This window comes from Lissotriton vulgaris, chromosome 3_1, assembly GCF_964263255.1.
Source record: "Lissotriton vulgaris chromosome 3_1, aLisVul1.2, whole genome shotgun sequence".
NCBI lineage: Eukaryota > Metazoa > Chordata > Amphibia > Caudata > Salamandridae > Lissotriton > Lissotriton vulgaris.
Window position 1 is genome coordinate 1,510,503,538 of NC_141689.1, and position 22,735 is coordinate 1,510,526,272.

Below are 22,735 nucleotides of genomic sequence, written 5' to 3' on the forward strand. Positions count from 1 at the left end.
TGTATGATTCATTGTCTCTGTGTACTGTTGTGTGTGATGTAAAGTACTCAAACACCATACACTGGTATGAGTGGCACTATGAAGCAAAAGAAAGGCGAGAGAGTGGTTATGGAGACTTAAGGGGCAATGTTAAAGGGTGGTAGTGAGGGAATCCACGGAGAAGGAGGTCATTGGGGGCGCCAACAATCATTGTTGCATGGGGTGCCAACAGCGCTAAAGCTGTTGGCCCCCCTGGTTGCGATCATGCCAGCAGCACATATGCATACCATATGTATTATTAGAGGGGGCAAGCATCTGCAGCTTATTCTGGAATACCAAAGTGCTCCAAGGGTGTGTCCTGGCCCTTTAGAAGCCGAGGGTACGTTTGATAATATAGGCCCAGAACTCTTTAAAACTATAGCACAAAATGTAAACGTCCTAGGTAAAAACAGAACTTCATAAAAAAAGAAATGGTGTTGAAATCCTGACAGGCAATAAATACTCAGGCAATCCTCCTCGGGTGCTGCAACAACTTCATACACTGCCTTGAAGAAAAGGATGAACTCCGATTAGACCATCCACTCCAGTGAGGTGTAACATTCGAGTTCAAACTCACCCTGTTTAATCTTTCACACAAGCAACAATAAATAGCAAAACATAAGAAAGAACCCAATTTCCTCCTTTATCAATTATGACATTATCCATGATATCAAGAATCTGGATGATGAACCAGGATATTTAAATATCATTGAGGTTTTCGTGTGATTTTAGGCTCCTTGCTTTTATACAGTATTGGTTGTAAATTACAAATGCTTTCTTAGGAGTGTAAAGCTTGCGCATTTCGACAATAACGTTGTCCTAGTATGTAAAACCTCAAAAATATAAAAATGATTTCAAAAGTAAATATATGCATTTTAAGAAAGATGTCTCCCGGCAGCCCCACAGATGTTAGCCAAACTGTTAAACTTGTTTCGGCTGACAAATGGATTTAAATATTCCTATCAATGTACTGAAATGTGGGGCTGTACTCATGGGTTGTGCGTTGTGCTTGGAATAGTTTTCTACAAAATTGCTGGTCTGGTGAACGAGATTCGGCACCCGACTTCCAGCAACCTGAACAGCCCTCACACCATACGTTTCTTTAACGATTGCGATTCAATAAAGTGTTTGTTTTATCTAAAGCATGGAGTATATTGTACATACAATCAAAATATAGTTAGAGAAGTTTCAGATAAAACATATAATGATGTGCCAAATTCACACACGTGAGCATAAGAACAGCATAATAAAATATTTATGGCCGCGGCATCTCTTTTTTAGGTCTCACCTGGCGTTAGTAGCGCACATGCGCTACCTTCGCCATGCGAGGGCTTCTTGGAATCGATACGGTTCAAGAAGTCGTGAGTCTGCTCCGCCTGTCATTGGCGTGCGTTGGTTTTCGTCACTAATTATGCTAAATATGCTTCGTTGATTGCACTGGAGTGTTTTTAGTCTCTCCTGGTTATCACCCTGTCCGCTTTTGGCCCTGCCCAGCAGGATTGGATCTTTTACTTGCGGCGGGAGACAGGGTCTTCTAATTAGTCGCTAAGCACTTTTTAAAATTTTGTTTTACTTTAGTCTCTTTCTTTAAGACCTGGCGCAGGGCATTTCAAGGCTATTTTTATGTTTACTTTAGGCACTGTGTTAATTAAAGAAAAATCCGCAGCCGCTTTATTGGCTGCACTTCATCTGTTCCAAAGATTACATTTAGAGTTTCTCCCAGGCTGATGTTCAAGAAGCTAGCTGTTCTCTGAGGGGAATGCTTTTCTTTATCGCGCCTCATAGCTCCCACTCCTGTTCTAGTCGGTAGCAGGCATAGAGGCATCACACAATCCAAGTCCTTCAGGGGTCTACCCTGAAGATCATTAGTGCCTGTCTGCGAACAGCGACTTCAAGGCGCTGGATTTAAACCACCAGCACTCAGACACGCAGACCGAAAATTACGGGGGACATGGGGGTTATGGGGCTAAAGGGTTCCCAACGGAAGACCCCCACCTGCAGGGGGGACAGAATATCCACAGCTCATACCCTCGCAGGCATGGCAGCTCTTGAGCAGGGCTGCTTAGGCTGTACGCCCAAACACAACGCCCTATTGCAATTTATAGCAGGCTCATGTTTCCCACAGTTTATTTAATTTTTAGTTTTAACCGTGCAATGGCGCTAGCTTTTTTTTTAAGGACTTCTTTAGCGCGCTTTCATGCACAGCTTGTTTTTTTACTGTTAGCACTAGGCTCATAAGTGTCTGTGTTTTGTTTTACTTTAGTCTCCATGTTCTTTAAGACCTAGTGCAGTACATTTCAAGGCTATTTTTGTGTTTACTTTAGGCGTTGTGTTAATTAAACAAAAATGCGCAGCCGCTTCGTTTGCCGCACTGCTCAGCTTGTGTTTTTGACTGTCAGTGCAGGGCTCATAGGTGGATGTGTTTGTGTTTTATTTTACTTTAGTCTCCATGTTCTTTAAGACCTGGCACAGTGCATTTCAAGGCTATTTTTATGTTTACTCGAGTGACCCTGCCCCAGGCCCGCCGGCGTCTCAAAGATTGCTCTGTCAGACGGCCGCGGCACCCCAAGCCTGCAGTCTAATTGCCCCCCTCAGCCTGACCTGTGGTGTGCGTTGTACTTGTTCATGCTTGTGTTGATTTTCACCAGGATTGCTTCTACTCACCAACAAAAGACTGAAAGCCCTGCGGGGGGTAATGGGAGGGTACATTGTTGTTTTGTTCACCTCCCTCACAGCTGATGGTAAATCTTCGATTTGGAGATGTCCATTTCCTATTCAGCAGTGTCATGTTCATTAGGAACAGCGGGTGTGCGGACCTATTTTATTATGTAGTGCTTTAAGGAAACTAGTTTACAGTGTTATTAGCACGGGTGATGAAAAAGGGGAGCTGCGAATCAAAGCCAGTGAACACCGCTTGGAGAAAATGGTATATTAGAAGTGTGCTAAGGGTTAATAAAATCAGGTGAATGGTTCACATTTGTATAATTTGTATGTGCTATGTCTAGTGCTTTGATTTTTTTTACTTTGTTTAGCCGAACATTATATTTAGCTGTTGCTGAATCACTGCTTTGACCTTTATAAAATATTGCCATTTACACTGTGTTATACTTTGCTGTATTTGTTAAGTCTTTAGTATTTGCATGTTCTTCTTTTCAGTGGAAGGCTAAGTTATTGATGTAGTGCCTAAGTGTTTTCATCAGATGAAAGGGGAGGAGGCTTAAGCACAGGGGAGGAAGAGATCAAATAGAAAGCACGCGCCCTGCGCGGTTTCTCAGGAAGAATAGGAATGCTCTGCAGTCACACAGCTGCTCCTTTTGCCTTTTTATGTGCAAACTTTCGAGAACCTTGATTTTTTAGGTGTTACAGGAGCGTGGCAGTAAAGCAAATTCTGCCTTTCTGGATCTTCCTCTGATTGTGTAGTCTAGCTTTTTAATGCAACATAGCTTCAAGACATTGCCAAAGCCAATAGGTCTGGCTAAACACTTATAAAGTCCCAAAGGCAAGACCTATTGGCTTTGCCAAGGCTTGTTTGGTAATGTGGCCGGATTTTCGCGCTTGACACCTCTCGAAAAATGTATGGTGATAGCGAAAATAATTAACACATGATTGAGTATTTACTTTATGAAATCGTTTGCTTTTATCTGGACAAACCTCGTCCCGTAAACCACTGAACACATCTGCTGCAGGTCCCTCCACTTGCAGGGGCGCTGGGAGGACATGAGCAGTAACAGGTGCGCAGAATGTACCATGGTGCGAGGGGCTGCTTCCTGCACTTACCCGGTCCGCGCTGGTGCTTTGTGTCTCCGGGGTGCAGGCTGTCCAGCCTCCCTCGGGCTGCAGAGCTGGGGCAGGTGTCCGACACCCCCGGGGTCTGAAGTGAGGTAAAGCCGCCTCACTTCAGACGGGCCGCGGGATGCTGCAGTCTGGCCACGCCTCCCCCTCCTTGCAGCCTCTAGTACCGACCCGCTAGGGGCGGAGCATCCTTCGCCCGCAGGTTCCCGTCCCAACCTTGCCGGGTATATAAAGACATCCCGGCTCTGAGGTAACCCCTGCGGACTGGTGCATATACAAGAGATGCCTGGAGGAGACACTGGTCCCTGGTCCCCTGCGAAGCACTGAAGACATTGACCAGGCGATTCGCCACTTCACAGCTTCAATCCACACAGCTATTGAGCGCAGCACTCCAGAGCAGAAACTACAACGATGCTCAATCTACGATCTCCCGAAGGGCATCAAGCAGTCAATAGCTGACAAAAACAGAGCCTGCAGAGGGTGGCAGAGGAACCGCACCCCGACCTGCTGAAGAAGTAAAATGAACTGACAAGACAGCTGAAGATGCAAATAAGCCAGCACAGAGGCGAAAAATGGGAAGCAGCTACAGCTAACCTAAAGGACTCAGACAACTCTCTCTGGAGAATGACCCGTCGCCTGACTGGGAAGAAGGAACCAAACCCACCGATCCAAGGGACGACTCACCTGGCATGCAGCAACAGGGATAAGGCTGAGGTCTTCGCTGACACGCTGGAGGCATCCTTCAGGCCCAACCAGGCAAGCAAACTGGCAACAGAAGTTGAGCAAGAGGTCGCCAAGCATCACCGGGAGCACCCACCAGAAACAGAAACTGCACACATTGAGGAATGCTCAATGGGCGAATTACTGGCCCTGGCAAAAACACTAAAAAACGGCAAGGCACCAGGGAAGGACAGAATAGTCAACCAAGCCATCAAGATGCTCCCAGATACTGCAGTGGATCACCTTGCTGAGATATTTAACTCATGCATGCAGCACCAGTATTTCCCAAACGCCTGGAAAGAAGCAAGAGTCGTCGTATTCCCCAAGGCTGGGAAAGCACTGCGAGATCCTGAAAACTACCGCCCCATAAGTCTGCTATCTGGCCTATCAAAACTCTTTGAAAAAGTTATCCTCGCCCGTCTCGTGGACTTCGCGACAAGCAACAACCTCCTTGCTAAAGAACAGTTTGGGTTCCGGAAAGACCACTCAACCAATCACCAGCTCCTCAGAGTTGTGGACATCATCAGCCATGGATTCAACATCAACAAGTCTACCGGAGTAGTCTTTCTGGATGTAGCCAAAGCATTTGACCGAGTATGGCACGAGGGACTGCTTTACAAACTTATCAAGCTCCAGTTTCCCAGGTACCTGGTCAAGCTACTGTCCAGCTACCTGACAAAATGGACCTTTCACGTGGCGGTGCGAGAAGAATGTTCATCACCGCGCCCAATTCTTGCTGGAGTGCCTCAGGGATCAATCCTAGGACCATTCCTCTTTAACATATTCACAAACGACATCCCCACGGACCTAAAGAAGACTGATCTTGCCCTTTACGCAGATGATGTTGCAGTCATCTCTCAATCCTTCAGCGACAAAGAAGTGGCTAAGAACCAGGAGACATCGCTCTGCAGACTCTCCGAATGGTACAGCGACTGGCAGATCACCTTGAACACAGGCAAAACCACTGCAACATTATTTACCAGGAAGCAGAACAGGAAACACCCACAGATCCTCCTCAATGGGGACGAGGTCAAATGGGAAAACAGCAGCTCCTACCTGGGGGTGACTCAGGACTCTAAACTCAGCTTTAGAAACCACATAGAGAAGACCTGCCAGAAAGCAGCATCCAAACTGGCTGCATTATACCCACTCCTGAAAACTAAGTCGATGCCCATGCAGGGCAAGATGCGAGTAATCACTGCAATAATTCGACCAACTATGACATACGCTTCACCAGTTTGGAGTGGCTGCCGCCCACAGCTTCGGAAGGACCTACAAAAACTACAGAGTAAGGCCTTACGGATTGCAGCAGGTGCTCCCATGTTCACACGAACAGTAGACCTCCACAGAGACCTAGGCATCGAGATGTTGGACAACCATCTCCTCACACTCAACAGGACGTTCTACAATGGACTGGATCAAAAAGAAAACCCACTGTTGCAGATATCTCTACAAACCCATTTGACCGCTACCCGCGTCCCATTGAAGCGCTGACCTTGCGAAACTGAAACAGCAACGCAGCATCCAAAAACTCATCACTGCCTGAAGGCAAACGCCGGCAGATACACAAAACCACCACTGCCCTGATGGCATAATCGCCCCGGCAAGCAACTAAAACCCGCTCACTGCCTGATGGCATAATCGCCGCGGCAGGCACCCAAACCTCAACACTAACAGAAGGTTCTAGACGGACAAAGACGAGACTCTCTGAGGAAACATGCTGACAATTCTGCAAACACTACTGACCGCTACTCGCGGCCCATCACTGAGCTGACCATGTGATACAACCTCAACTGTGACAAAGCACACACGCACCAATAAGACAACCTAAACAGAGACTACAAAATTCTAAATGAATATGGAGTAATGAGGCTACTGCCTCGGTATCCAAAAACTCACCACCGTCAGAAGGTATCTGACAGGAGAAGACAAGAATCAGGAGGTAACCACTGGACCCCCGCCTTTGAGAACCGCCCATCACCCCTGAAAAGGAGCGCAAGGCCAGGCTGCTCCAACCAACGAGGCCCGCGGATGCGATCGAATGCACGGACAATAAGACGCAACTCTGAGGTGGAGACAGAGTTCATAGTGTTAACGCGGCTTTTAGGAAAGCCCAATGATTTCTCCAAAAAGTGAGTGGCCCGCGAAGTTTACTCGGAATCCTCCCCGAGACATGTGGCCTCTGTAATTAAAGCGGTGGTTTGAAAAGGGTAAATTAAAATCCTGTACATCCCGGAGTGTGCCACCGACCAGGAGTTTGATGCCTCTTATTCACTGAGCTTTCAGTGATTACATCCAACAATATAAGCAGGGCCGCTGGAATTATTCGATTGTTCAATAAAACTATTACTTGCATGTTCACAGTGCTTTCAGTCACATGCTGGGGCCTCTTAGCACTATAGATGCATGTTACTATTTCCCACTGTTGCACCAATGATTCATTTCTGGGACTGGTTACACACTGATAATTATAGTGATCACAACCTTTCAAAACGTAAATGAAAGGGCGAGGATGTGGCCTAAGAGTTGGGGTAGACGCTCTCGAAGCCGGGTTCGAGTCTCCCCGGGGACGCTCAACATCCTGCGATTCTGGGGAAATCACATAATCTCCCCGTGCATGACAAAAAACAAAATGAATGTGACCGTCTGTAACATAACTGGTGCTCATGTAAAGCGCTCTGACACCTTCAGGTCCAGTTTGTGCTATATATAACCCCCCCAAAAAACGTATTTCTCAAATGTTACTTTAACTTGCATTTATTGCTAATTTAAGGTGTGTTATATGTATTTACATGAAGGTGCAAATACACAATAATGAAAAAAAAGGTTGCTCTTTTTAGCCACTCTTTGTCCCTGCCCCAAACACACACGCCCCTCCCCCATCCATTGAGGATAACAGTTCCCAAACTTTTGATGCACTTCAACCTCTGAAAAATTACTAATTTTTTCTATTATACAACCAGTGATTAACACTGCACGTGATATAAGAACTTCTTTACTAAAATCGGGGTCCGTGTGCTCACTGCTTTCACGCTTGAAGTCGTCGCTTCCCATTTTAACGTCCTGCTCAAACACCTCACCCGGTGACGTAGTAGGTTTATAAAGCCGATCTGTGCCCCCTGTGCCCCAGGGAGAGGCGTTTTCCTGGGAGGGCAGCGGCACACAATAACCCCGGCCTTGCGTGACTCGTCAGGCAGGTCGCTCTGGCGGGTGCCCATGTGCATGGCCAGCTTAAACACTGGTGGCGCTCTGTGCGACAAAGTCTGTTGACGCCCCTCCTCCCCCCACGAAAACCTCTGCCACAGATCCCCTCACTAGCACCCTTTACCAGGGCTCCTCAAGTCTCCATAACCACTGTCTCTCAGATTCATTTACTTTTATAGCACCACTCATACCATTGTAAGGTGTCAGAGCACATTACAGCACACACACATTGCACAGAGACAATTACACGTGGGTATCGGTGTTACATCAGACAGGACTACAAGGTGTATGTAGGAGTAACATGTCATCTATACTGGCAAGCAATATAGTTTAAGAGTCCTTATTCTGGAAAAGTACAAATTCTGAATTTAAAACATAACCTCATTGTTAGGGCCTCTCTTTAATAATAAGAATGGTTTTTTAACATATACTTTGCAGTTTGCATGCAGCTTTTTGTTTAATTTTTATAAATTTGTTTATTGGCATTTTATCAACAGAAAAAACACAAAGCACATTGCAAGCATTCTCAGGTCATTGATGTAACAATAATTCTGCACATGGACTAATGAATCATAGAGAAGCACCATATCCCCCCCAGCTAACACAAGTCGATGTTGACTTACGTAATGCACTCCATTGCCATACACTTCATCAGCAACTAAAAGTTCCAATCCAAGTCATCACATCATTATCCCAGTGCATAGTCATTCAGTCAGTAGTTGTGTCTGTGTGAGTCAGTGCGCACTCCCGGGTGTCCTCCTCATCCGTCCCAGATGGGTCCTCCCTGCGTCTCCGTTCCATATCCAGCGCCCAATAGTTCTTGGGGTGGTTGCGGGGTGGGAGCAGTTCGCTGTAGTGTTCGGTCTGTGTGCAGCAGTACAGTATATCGTTAAACCAACGGGCCATCGTGGGTGTGGGTCCTCGCATCCATGTGAGTGCAACACCGCGCTTGGCAACTATGAAGGCCATGTCTACTAGTCTACGTTTGAGAGGCGGGATAGATTTAGAATATCCCAACAAAGCCAGCTAAGGGGACGGTAGGAGTGTCAAGTCCGCAACTCTATTCACCTCTGCATATACAGCGCGCCAGAAATCAGCCAGCCTCGGACAGAACCATGCCAGATGGAGAAAATCTTCAGTTGGCTCACGACACCTCTCGCAGCCTGGGCTCTCGCGTAAGCCAAATCGAAATAAACGTGCGGGCGTGTGATATACCCTATTTAAATATTTTAAATGAAGTAGACGGTGTCTGCCGTTAAGAGATACCCTGCGGACACTAGCGCAACAATACTTCCACATGTCTTCAGGCATGTCAATCTCCAAGTCCGTCTGCCAAGCCAGTCGTGGCTTTGAGTAGGCGGCCGTCCGTTCAGTTAGAGTGATACGATACAGGTTTGTGATCAGTTTGGTCGAAGACTTGGCCGCAACTATATATTTATATGACAATACTGTTGGTGGTTCTGCCATGTCATCCCCAAGCAGGCCCTTCAGAGCCTGTCGCACTCTATGAAACTGAAAGCACGGGAGCAACGTCGTCCCCGCGCCCTCTCGCGGAGTTAGGTCATCCCATGTACAAACCTTTTCATTCACGAAGAGGTCCCCAATTGCAGTCACATTCAATTCAGAAAGGGTGGAAAGCACTCCCTTATCACCGCACGGGCCCAACCACGAGCACCAATCTAATTTCGCCTCCGGGGCGTACAGCAGGGAACAAGCTTGGGCATCCATTAAGTGATACCACGCATGCTTTACTGAGTTCATAGAATCCAAGTAGCCCGTGCAGCGGTCCCTTAGTCTGGCCATCAAAGCCAGAAGAGGGGCCGGAGATGCCACCAGTGTCTCAATCCATATATGCGGGGCCTCGGCCGGGACGTGTATCCAGCCGTAAGCATGTGCCCCCTGTGCAGCACAGTAATAAAGCTCAAAGTCCGGAGCATTGAGACCTCCAGATTCATACGGTCGGATCAATATATCCCAAGCGACCCTGGGTTGCTTCCCAGCCACACAAGCTTAAGTACCAAAGCATGTAGTTGCTGAAAAAACGTTTTACTCAGCACCATAGGGATGTTGCTAAATAAAAACAGGAAGCGAGGCAGGACCACCATTTTCAATAGCGAGATACGGCCCATCAAAGCCGAGGTAGTCCCTTCCATCTGTCCACATCGTCTTCTAGTTTAGATATGGCCACTCCATAGTTTTCGCGGAGCAGTATGTCGGGGTCAGCGTGTAGCCTAATGCCCAGGTAGCGGACCGGCTCAGTAGTCCCCCGAATGGGATAATCCGGATCCATTCGCGCAGTGGAGGGAGTGAGAGGAAAACATGACCGTCTTGTTCCAATTCACCTGTATCACCGATAGTGAGCCAAACAGTACAACTTCTCGCAAGATCGCCAAGAGATTATCCTTTGGGTGCCTCACGTACAGCAAAGTGTCATCTGCATATGTAGACACTATAAGTCTGTACGTGGGGAATCGAATACCGCGATGGCTATGGTACTCACATAACCCACAGGCTAAAGGTTCCGCCACTAGGGCGTATAACAGTGGGGAAAGCGGGCAGCCCTGTCTGGTGCCCGGTGCTACCGGGAAGGGGTCGGTCGTACTCGAGCCAATGCGGACTCTAGCCGTAGGGCAAGCATACAGCGTGTTCAGGAGTTGCAAAAAAAAAGAGCTCCCCCACCCCAATGCGGCGAAGCACCAAACTGAGGAAGGGCCATTCCACAGAATGGAAGGCCTTCTCCATGTCGAGGAAAACAGCCACCGCAGGGACGTCTGATCTCGTGTGTTGGAACGCTGCGAACACCGCCCTAAGATTGTAAGACAAGTTTTGGTTAGGAACAAAACCCGCTTGCTCAGGGGCCACAAGGACTGGGAGCAGGGGACTAAGTCGGTTCGCAATGATTTTAGCAAAGATCTTCGCGTCTACGTTTAGCAGTGACAGCGGCCTATACGAGACGCAGGAGTCAGGAGGCTTCCCAGGTTTAAGTATGGTCACGATTAAAGCTTCCCTCATTGACGGAGCCATCTCTTCCGCCTCTGCCATCTCCTCTACGTGCATCAGGAGTTTGGTGGATCAATATCTCCGAAAAAGTTTTATAAAAAGGGGCCGGGAAACCATCACTACCTAGAGCGCTTCCAGCCCTCATTGAAGAGAGTGCCCAGACTACTTCCTCCCTCTCTAACGGTCGAACCAGAAATTCTCGATGCGTGTTAGTCAGCCCAGGCAATTGGATATGCATCAGGTAGTCCAGGATCCGTTCTTCCGAAGCGGACCCCCTGGAGGCGTACAATGCGGCGTAATAATCTCTAAACCGCTCCGCCACCTGCCCATCCGTTAAAGCCTCATCTGCCCTCTCATCTCTCAGTGCAGGTATTAGAGTGGTGTGCCTGCGTTGCTTCGCTAGTCGTTTCAGAACTGCCCCCGGGCGTTCCCCGTCTCCATAGGACCTAGCAGTGGCGTATTTCCCTAAATGCAGCACCTCAGCGTCTGCTTCTTCGTGATATTCTCGTAGTGTACGGGCCAGCTCACTGGTCAGCTCGTCATCAGGGTTTTGCACAGGCGCTTCTCTATATCCCGCAGTTTAGTTTCTAGTAATGAGAGCCTGCCACGTATGGATTTGAGGAACCCCGCATGCTTAGCAATGGCCAGACCGCGCATATAGGCTTTGAAAGCCTCCCATACCGTGAGAAAGGAGGCCACCGACCCTACGTTCTTCTCAAAGAACATCTCGGCCTCATTCGCCAGCTCCTCTCGGAAAGATGCATCTTGTAGCTCAAATGGGGGCAGTCGCCAAATAAACGGCGGGGCGAGGCTTGAGCGCTTCCACCTTAACAAGTACTGGGGAGTGGTCAGAGTATGTGCAAGGCAATATCACACACGACTGCACATTGGGAAGGAGCGCGCCAGGAAGCAGCCAATAATCTATTATCGTGTGTATATTTTGCTGCGCCGAATAGTGTGTGTACCCTCCCTTACTCGTATGTTGTGTTCTCCAGACATCGTGCAGGTCTAACCTAATCATTTCTGTATCCAGGGCACGTGCAGAGCTCGACGGCCTACGATCTGGGCCATCCGACCTGTCCAGAGCAGGGTGTCGCACCATGTTAAAGTCACCACCCCACAATACATGTCCCCCTCAGTGTTCTCTTATCTTGGATGCTAGGGACAAATAGAAGGAAGGGCAATCGTAATTTGGTCCGTATGAATTAACTACATGAAAAGACATGCCCTTTCCAGCACATTTTGTGATGATGTATCTCCCTTCCGGATACGTTACCACCGGTGTTATAGTCAGGTCAGACCGAGGGTTCACCCAAGTCAAGACGCCGCGCGCATGTGATGTGAAACCTGCAGAGTGTGTGATTAAGCTATTGGCAGTGTTAATGACTGCCATTTATTTATGATTTTTTTTTAAATGGCATGAGCAATCGCTCTACCTTTAATAATGCCGAGACCATTGCATTGTAAATGCTTGTTTAGTAATGTGGCCGGATTCTCGCGCTTGGCACCTCTCGAAAAATGTATGGTGATAGCGAAAATAATTAACACATGATTGACTATTTACTTTATAAATCGTTTGCTTTTATCTGGACAAACCTCGTCCCGTCACCCACTGAACCCATCGGCTGCAGGTCCCTGCACTTGCAGGAGCGCAGGGAGGACAGGAGCAGTAACAGGTGCGCGGAATGTACCACGGGGCGAGGGGCGCTTCCTGCTCTTACCCGGTCCGCGCTGGCGCTGTGTGTCTCCGGTGTCCTGCTGTCCGGCCTCCCTCGGGCTGTAGAGCGGGGGCAGGTGTCCGACACCCCCGGGTCTGAGGTAAGGTGAAGACGGGCGCCGGCCGCGGGATGCTGCAGTCTGGCCGCGCCTCCCCCTCCTCGCAGCCTCTAGTACAGACCCGTGAGGGGCGGAGCATCCTTCGCCCGCAGGTCCCCGTCCCAAACCGGCCGGTTATATAAAGACGTCCCGGCTCTTAGGTAACCCCTGGACACCCCTGTAAAGGAGCACGAGGCCAGGCACTTCAAACCACCGAGGCGCGGATGGATCTAATGCACGGACGATAAAACGCAACTCTGAGGTGGAGACAACATTCATGGTGTGAACGCGCCTTTTAGGAAAGCCCAATGATTTCTCCAAAAAGTAAGTGGCCCAAGAAGTTTACTCGGAATCCTCTCCGAGACACGTGGCCTCTGTAATTAAAGGCGCGGTTTGAAAAGGGTAAATTAAAATCCTGTACATCCCGGAGTGGCCACCGACCAGGATTTTGATGCCTCTCATTCACTGACCTTTCTGCGATTACATCCAACAATATAACCAGGGCCGCTGGAATGATGCGATTGTACAATAAAAATAGTGCTGTAAGTCACATGCTGGGGTCTCGTAGCACTATGGATGCACGCTACTATTCCCCACTGGTGCACCAATGATTCATTTCTGGGACTGGTTACGCACAGATATTTATAGTGCTCACAACCTTTCAAAACGTAAAAGAAAGGGCGAGGATGTGGCCTAAGGGTTGGGGTGGACGCCCTCGAAGCCCGGTTCGAGTCTCGGCAGGGACGCTGGACATCCTGCGATTCTGGGTAAAGCACGTAATCTCCTGACAAAAACAAAATGAATGTGACCGTCTGTAACTTAACTGGTGCTCATGTATAGCGCTCTGACACCTTCAGGTCCAGTTTGTGCTATATACACCTCACCCCCCCCCCCCCCCCCCAAAAAAAAATAAAGTATTTCCCCAATATTACTTTAACTTGCATTTGTGGTTCATTTAATGTGTTTACATGAAGGTGCAAACACACAATAATGACATCATACTGTGCTCTTTTTAGCCACTCTTTGTCCCTGCCCCAAAAACACGCCCCAGCCCCTCCTCCATCCATTGAGGATAACTGTTCCCAAACTTTTGATACACTTCAACCTCTGAACGGCATTGCTCATTTTGTCTATTAAATAACCATTAATAAGCACTGTACGTGATATAAGAACGTATTTACTTTAATCGGCCAATTTGTGCTCTCTGCTCTCACGCTTAAAGTCGTCGCTTCCCATTTTAACGTCCTGCTCAAACACCTCACCCGGTGACGTTGTAGGTTGATAAAGCCGAGCTGTGCCCCCTGCGCCCCAGGGGGAGGCGTTCTCCTGGGAGGGCAGCGGCACACAATAGCCCCGTCTGTGCATGACTCGTCAGGCAGGTCGCTCTGGGGAGGGGTTGCCCACGTGCATGGCCAGCTTTAACACCGGTGGCGCTCTGTGCGACAATTTTGTTGACACCCCTCCTCCCCCCACGACCACCTCTGCCATTATTCCCTCACTAGCACCCTTTAACAGCGCCCCTCAAGTCTCCACAACCACTGTCTCTCAGATTCATTTACTTTTATAGCACCACTCATACCATTGTAAGGTGTCAGAGCACTTTACAGCACACACGCATTGCACAGAGACTTACACGTGGGTATCAGTGTTACATCAGCCAGGACTACAAGGTGTAGTGTAGGAGTAACATGTCATCTATACTGGCAAGCAATATAGTTTAAGAGTCCTTATTCTGGGAAACCACAAATTCAGAATTCAAAACATAACATCATTGTTAGGGGCTCTCTTTAATAATAAGAATTGTTTTTTAACATATACTTTGCAGTTTGCATGCAGCTCTTTGATTATGGTTAATAGTGCAACGTTCTATATTAGGATTTTGACTTATTAACCGCAAGGAACAAAAGGACATCTTTTACAGCAGTAACCCAGTGACCTATTTACATTATATGCACTTAATCTGCATGGAACAAGTTCTTAGCAGCTGGCATTTTAACCCTCTGCACTACCTTAGTATGAATCAAAACTTCCACTAGACAAACCTCCAGTCTCTTTCCAGGAAGACACTTAATCAGTGCAGTTACACTGACGTTTGAAATGATGCCTGAAAATTGCTGGAGGCTAGGAATGCGGCAGCAGGTGCTTTTAACATGATGATATACTTGCAAAGATGACGCCCCCAACCCAAGTCAGCGACCAGTGCGGTTCAGCAAATGGTCATTTGCTGGAATGTTGCACCTACATTTCTTTGACTTGGCACCAGAATGAAGCCTACACACAATGCTCTTTCAAAGAAAGCCAAACTATTACAGTGGGAAAACGCAGACCAATTACCTGGTTAAAATATTTTTTTATATTCAACATTTGTATAGCGCACTGCTGCCACTTTTTCATCCTCTAATCGCTCAATCATGTTTCGTTTTACACAATGGAGCAGACTTGCATGGTTGCAATTTGGTTAGGCAGCATTAGAAGGTTACGGTGAGCAGTAGAATATTCTACGTGCTACGCATGCAGATTGATGGTGTGCTCCGGTTTCATGGCCAGTGGCGTAGCTAGCCACTTTGCCGGCTGCTTTTGCCTCCAGTGTAGTACGCGGAGCTTAAGTTACAAAAAAACTCTGCGAAGTTCCGCAAGTGGCGGAGTGCAGTGCGAACGGCAGTTTGTGCTGGTATTCCTGCCGCTCGGGTAGAAATTCTACCCCGAGCGGCATCTCGTGCTTGTGAAATCGCAAACTTACCGTTCGCGATTGCAAGCGGGGAAAAAACTCTGCTGCACATCAAGTGGAGTTTTCTGCACTCCGCAAACTCAGCGGAGTGCGAAGTGCAGAAAACTCCGCAAATTTCTCGAAGGGAGCGAAGTTCCCCACCCAGGCCTAGTGCTGGCGATATGCCCGCGATTTCCACCCCGCGGCAAACGCATGGAAGAATGGGGGGAGGGGGGGGCGAGTCCCGCCCCCAAACTCGTGCCACCTCCCCCTGCCCCCCCTTTGCTATGCCACTGTTCATGGCCTACTCAAGGCTTTATCAGTTCTGATTTGAACATTACAGGCTCGATTACAGCAGTAGGCCTGCACATTGAATATGTAAATTTTGCACCCACTCATTAGCATTAACACGCGGTGGGCTAATAAGCAAATGCTGATCTAATGCCCCATTCCTTGGAATGTAGAATAACTTGCTTTAGTCATTCTGATGTGTGCAAAAGCTCATGTTTACTTTTTTCTCCTGTCATTGGAACAAGGTTTGACGTGTTGTTAGTTACGAGAACAAGCCCCCACATTGAGTTCAATTAGCACCCGACTTGTAATCCTTTTTGGGACATACAGAAGTCATGCCCAAAACAGGATATGCAGGGGTGCCTGAAAGGCGTGCAATGTGCAGTTGCGTAAATATGCAACATTTCTGGTGAATTTGCACTTTATTATGGAGAAGACAAAGCTGGCGTTTGGCTCTATATTTTAATATGAAATGGACCTTAATTGAAATTTTGGACTCGAGGATGCAAAAAAAGCACAAACAGCAAATGTCAGCCGCTCTCGCTCTGGTCGGTCGTGTTGCTTCTGTGCGCTCCTACTGCATTTTTGCTGTGAACAGCTTGTAATTACGCGGCGTGGCATAATAGCGTAGTTTTGGGAATTTCGCATAACACACGTAATGAGAAATTACGCAAGATTTTGCCGTTGTAACAGACATTTCACTCAGCCCTAATTTGCAATCCGAACAGCAGCTATTATTGAGCCGGATCCTTGCCCTCATCAGTGAAACTTATTGTCTTCATCCAGGTGCAACTTGCTGTCACTGGGACACATTCAGGAGCACTCCCGCTTTCTTTTCTTTATCTTCCGAGCAACAGCCTTCAGGTAGTTGAGGGAGGTTTCAAATGTTCAGCTCCAGTTGGACTAAAAAAAAATGACTCGCATCTAAGGGCTATGAGCACTCCTTTCGTTTGAACCTCATCCTGGCTGGGGGATAGCAGGAGCTATAGTATCTTAAGGCCACTACCATTGAGGAAACCATGCAGTGTGCTCAATCCAAAATGGGAAGGGGTGGGTCCATACAACATGAGAGGTTGGACCGCTGCAATCATATCTCAAAAGAAAGACTTCGCGTGTGGCACATTCAGCTATTAATTTACTTACAAATGGCCACACGATCAATTGGTTGATCAGATTAATTTCTTTCATTCCATAAATTCAGAGATTCATTAACATGCTACATACACTGAGAACATTCAAAGAATGAGTAACAAATGACAATGGTGGACATTAGTGCAACTTTGTGACCCAAAGAGAAACTGTGGAAGTCATTCATGAATCTCTGAATTTATGGAATGAAAGAAAGTAATATGATCAACTAATTAAACTTTACGTCATTTGTATGCAAAGTTATATCTGAATGTGTTACAACTGAGGAAACCAAGACATTCAGCTTGTCAGTACATTAGTGACTGACCTACACTATGATTTGGAGACCGTTTTTCCGAGTTTTTCAAACTCTGTATGTAAGAGATATGCTTGCACAGAAGGTCGAGTATATGTGTCTACATGAGTAATTACACTTATAACCATATTTATAGCACTAAAGTCTTTATTGCTTCCCAAATGAACCCCTTTAGAAACCTTAGAAGAACAGAAGCGTGTGAAAAGAATGCAAGGTTCTAAACGTGTGCTTGCAGTTCGCATTCAGTTCCTTGATGTCAGTTCATAACTCAGTGAGCTATGTTACAAGGATTGTTACATGTTACCTGCAGGTAATACAGTGATTTCTGAAACAAAAGCAGAAACCCACTGAACTGTCTACTTAAATCCCAAATCTGTGACCTTCATAGTACACGCAGCAGGCACAATAACCGTCTGTGCTGTTTTATGATGAGTCAAACGTGTGACTGTAATGCACACAGATTTCTCCTCCAGCAACATTAACCACCAAAGCTATCTTACTGGTTTAAAGCCTTGAAAATGTCTCGTTAGACAAAAATCTCTGCAGCAGGGGCTTTAACCGGTAACATATTTAGATTAATAATCACATTTGTCCTTCTTGATAATTTCTTTGTGGCACAGCTTTTGAAACAGAGTGCACCCAAATTGGGGGCACTTGCAGTAGGAGAAGGTCTAGGGACAGAGGTGGCATTACTGCAGAGGCTGAAGGGGTATTCATTTCTGTTTAGGGTGGGCATCTGTGGAAGGTGATGGCTGTGGGTGGTGGATACCAGAGGTGGCTGAGCAGTGGGCCTTAATTGGTCTCTTAATTGGAAAACAGCGATCAATTGGCCTCTTTATGCTCACTGACTCTGCACCTGCCCTCTAGTGACCCATGTTAAGGATATCTTATTCCCCCACCCCTTTGTCCCTATTGTTAGCGGCTTGCGAAGCTGGCGGTTTATTTAACTAAATGAGTAGCTTTTTGAGTTGCCATATTTTTGTTGTATTTTGGGGATGCGATAGGCTCATGATTGGAATGGATAAGGGTAGACACCTTTTGCATCCCACATCAAATTCCATAGAAAAATGTTTGTTTTTCCCTTGTTTGCAGACTTTTGGAAGGTCTTGGTGCCAGGGTGCTGGAGGGGTGCTTACAGGGGTATTCTAGGCTTTTGCGGGGTATTCCACCTTATTGCCCTTGGGGACAAGGTAGATGGGTCTGAACCAGGGACTAAGTTATGATTTGGTTGCCCAGGGACAGCTCACAGAATTATGTCAGGGGTCCTGACAAGGGTGTCTATGGTATGGTTTTCAGGTTCTCTGGGTAGGGGAGCTGATTGCTTTCGAATTGTCTTCTGGAGTAGCCCAAATATGTCACCAGAAAGTTAAGGGTCTGAGTCCTATTTCTTCTGTAATCGGTCTGATCCTAAATCCAAATGGAGTGGGTCAAGTGGGGTGCTACGGGGAGTCCAAGTAGCTGCCTAATGTGAGAAGTTAGCGTGGTATATGCTGTCTAATAATTAAAGTGGTTCCAACACAGGGCTGGTGCTCAGAGCAGTAAGGCCAAGCCTCACGTAACTAACCAACAAAGTAACTGCCAGTACTGCCAAACTATTCAGTTTCTTTTTTCAAAGGGACGTATTGACCTCAAACAATATGTACCATCGACCTCTTTTTCAATCTGAAATAAATCAATTACTTTTATTTGTTTTTCGCGTATCACATTTTTTTTTCTTATTGTATATTTTCAATACATAATTTACATTTGCCTTTCTCACATCCTAAAAGACCATAAATTTCACATTCATTCTCTCTGTTTCATGCACTCTTTTCATACATTCCGGCATTCAACCATCTATTTATACAAACATACACCTTTTCAAAAAACAATACAATATATACATTTTTCATCAATTATTTACACAAAACAGCCATGGGATATCTTTTGGTAAACTTTTCATTTATGTCATATGTAAACACTCCTAAAGCTGTGTGAAGAACTGGTCTACGCGTTTCAAACTCCCTAAATTGAGGGGAGTTCTCGTCAGGATCACGTAGCTGTAAAACAGAATAATAATGGTGTGTAAGCTGGGGGAAGTCCTTAACCTTTTCTATTTTATTAGAGACGGACTCAGCGAGTCTCTTACCTTAGTACTGTTATGTACCACTGTGTTCTCATGAAAAGCTAAAAAACAAACAAACACAATCTTAGCTGCACCTGTTCTGACTTCCTTGTATACAACACTTGATTTCAGCATGCTATTCCAGTCGCATTATATAATAGACATCCCTTTACACTACTTACAATGATATCTTCTAGGACTGTCACTTGTTTGCATTCACTTAAAAAATTTGAAGTGTTGGGGGCCTGGGTTCCTATAACAATAGAAAGGAAAAACTTATGAGTCTATTGCTGACAGCGAGACGGAGATCTGTTGACTGGGTGCGAGTGTTTGATTGGTTCACATGTCCGTCCATCACCACCCACTTTTGTACTGCTTTGTTCGCCATAAGTTGGCAGGGTATGCTCAGACGTGAGTCCCTTGCTCACTTTGCCACTGGATTCAAGCAAGCCTGGCTGAAGACGGCTGTAATGCCAGAAACCGGTCCTAGGAAGCTTGTTTCCGATCCAGGGAAGGCATAGCTTGGCAGTTTGGGCTGGACTGTTCCCATGAGGCACAGGGTCAGACTGATTCGCATATGGCCATGCCTGAACTGGGTGGCAGAGTAGGCTAAAGAACGGTGATGGATTAAACCCAGATCTGTTGACTGGGTGTGAGTGTTTGATTCAGATGCTCCGTCCATCACCACCCCCTTTTGTACCGACAGAGACGCATGGCAGGTCTCGGCATTTTTTTATATATATATCTATAACTTACATTCAGGCGATTTCTCGTTTTGGACGAGTCCTCTGAATTGAGATCTCGGCCCTTCAGTGTCTGAAATTGTAATTAAATACAAAAATGAGGTCCACATTATGCCACAATTCGTAGTTTTCTGAAGATAGTAGCCCCATTTCCCATCCGATTATTTACCGTGTAGTTCTATTCAACGCGCATTTCTCATTCTCCCTTCCTGGTTCCGGTGGCTTGTATTTCCTGTGTATTTATCGCGGATCGCGGTGTCAGAGCGCTAGTCTTCTTGGGATATGTAGTTCTTTACTCGAATTTGTTTCCTGATTTATATAAAAAATAAAAAAAATTGCGGTGCAGCGCTGCAATGTATGGTGAATGCAATAAAAGTTGTTTAAAGAAATCCTATTATAGGCGTGTATATTAAAGCAATGAATGTGCGGTGCTGACAATATATGCCTGCTTTTCAGTGGGGTACAAAAGGGGGTGGTGATGGACGGAGCATCTGAATCAATCAAACACTCAAACCCAGTCAAAAGATCTGGGTTTAATCCATCACCGTTCTTTAGCCCACTCTGCCACCCCAGTTCAGACATGGCTATATGCAAATCAGTCTGACCCTGTGCCTCATGGGAACAGTCCAGCCCGAACTGCCAAGCCATGTCATACTGCTTTTGTATAATTTTTGCCTGCATGAGTTGTTTATATACGGTTCTTATCTTCATATTTTGTATGTCATTGTATAATATGTGGATCTCCACGGAGTTCCAAAATCATATTTAATAAAAAAAAAATTGAATTGCAAAATTGCCAAGCCATGTCTTCCCTAGACCGGAAACAAGCTTCCGAGGACCGGTTTCTGGCATTCCAGCCGTCTTCAGCCCTGCTTGCTTGAATCCAGTGGCAAAGTGAGCAACCCTTGCTCACTTGCAACCCTCCTCTTTGATCATGTTCAACTTTGGAATCACCGTCCATCTGATGTCTTTTTCCGTGTGATTGTTTATTTTCCAACGGTTCACCAATGGAGCCGTTTGAATGTTGTTCTTAATTCTAGACTTATGTTGGGTGATCCGAGTTCTTATTTCCTGACTAGTTTATCCAATATACAACATATCACATGGGCATTTTATACCATAAATAACATTCCGTGATTTACAGAAGCCTCATACTTCCAGAATATTTGGTTATCTTTGAACACGGCTCCTTCTTCCGTAGTTGAACAGCACGTGCCACATTTATGATATCCTTGTATTGGGGGCAAGCCTAATAATGTTCTAACTGTGGATTTGTTTTTGTTTGGAACCGCTGCACGTACCAATTCATTGGCAATATTCTGATCTTTTTTGAATGCAAACAATGGTTTATTTTTCAATGACTCATCTAGGTTTTGGACCAAATGCCAATTTTGGTTGACTGCTTTTTTCAAGTGATTTGAATTTGGGCAAAATGTAGAGACACGCCTGTGAGAGGCATTTTTTCTTTTTTATCTAAGAGAACTTCTCTTTCCGTCCACCACGCACATTTCAGTGATCTCTTAAGGAGTTTTTTCGGGTATCCGCGATCTAATACTTTTTCTGTAAGTTTATTTGCATGCAATATGTATTCATCTTTGAAATGGCAATTCCTTTTTATTCTAAGGTATTGGCCAAATGGCAAGTTCTCTCGTAAATTCCTAGGATGGCTGCTTTTGAAGTGAAGTGCCTTGTTACGGTCCTTTTCTTTTTTGAATAATGTAGTCACCAATCTTCCTTCAGCTGTATAAACCTCTACATCTAGGAAAGCCATTTTTTCATTTGAGTAGTTAATACTGAATTTAATTTCTTGGATCCGATTGTTGAGCCACACATGAAATTTTAAAAGATCTTCTTCGTTGCCCGTCCAAATCATAAAAACGTCGTCAATGAAACGACTTCAATTGGCAATGAATTCAACATACGGGTTATTCTGGTATATAAACTTTTCTTCATATTGCGCCATGAATAACACCGCCAGCTCCGGGGCAAAAGGACACCCCATGGCCACTCCTCGAACTTGGAAAAAGAAATCACCATTAAAATTTAAATAGTTCTTCTTCAAAGTGAAGGCGGCTAGTTCCATTATGAACTCTTCTGGGACCCGAACCGGTCTTTCTCTACTTTCAAGATATGCTGCAATGACTTCCAGGCCTACTGTCTGTGGAATTTGGGTATATAAGGATACCACGTCCAGTGTAACTAGATAATGTCTGTTTTCTTCAAATTCTATTGATGATAACTTGTTGATGAAATCAGTAGTAGCTCTTAAAAATGATTTTACTTGAGGCAAAAAGGGTTTTAAAAAATCATCTACAAATTTTGAGACTGGTTCTAAAAGTGACTCACACCCAGAGACAATGGGTCTTCCGGGTGGTGTTGTTTCGTCCTTGTGGATTTTTGGGAGGACGTAAAAGAGAGGGATCCTCGGAATTTCACATTGTAGATCTCCATATTCTTTTTTTTTTTTACCCATGAAGCATTGGTTATGACCTTTTTCCAAGATGATATTTAGTTGTTTTTTTAGTTCCATTGTTGGATCTTTTGGCATTTTTCTATAGCATGTAGTATCATTTAATTGCCTCTCCACTTCTGCGGTGTATTTCATGGTGTCCTAGATGACTATTGATCCGCCTTTGTCTACTTGTTTTATAATGACAGAGGTGTCATCTTTTAGATTTTCAAGGGCTTCTCTTTCTGATTTTGAGATGTTGTATTTAACCCATCTTTTTTTCTTTTCCATCTCTGTTATGGCAGATAACAATGTTTTTTCAAAGGTAAGTATCTCTTTTGGAACTTTGTTGGCAGGTGGACGATTTTTTCTTAAAGCCTGTAATCTCCAACGGTTGTTCATACGGAGTATTCGCGAAAAATGATTTTAATCTTATTTTATGGCAGAA

The 22,735-nt window shown here is 45.8% G+C and overlaps 1 protein-coding gene across 1 annotated transcript in view; it reads right to left on the minus strand.

Moving 5' to 3' along the window:
• Positions 1-12,536, minus strand: part of LOC147728085 (broad substrate specificity ATP-binding cassette transporter ABCG2-like) — a 514,375-nt gene extending 501,839 nt beyond the window's left edge. The window contains exon 1 of the mRNA XM_086961970.1: positions 12,456-12,536. The gene's annotated coding sequence lies outside the window, so the exon portion shown is untranslated. The remainder of the gene's footprint in view (positions 1-12,455) is intronic.
• Between the last annotated feature and the right edge of the window lie 10,199 nt (positions 12,537-22,735).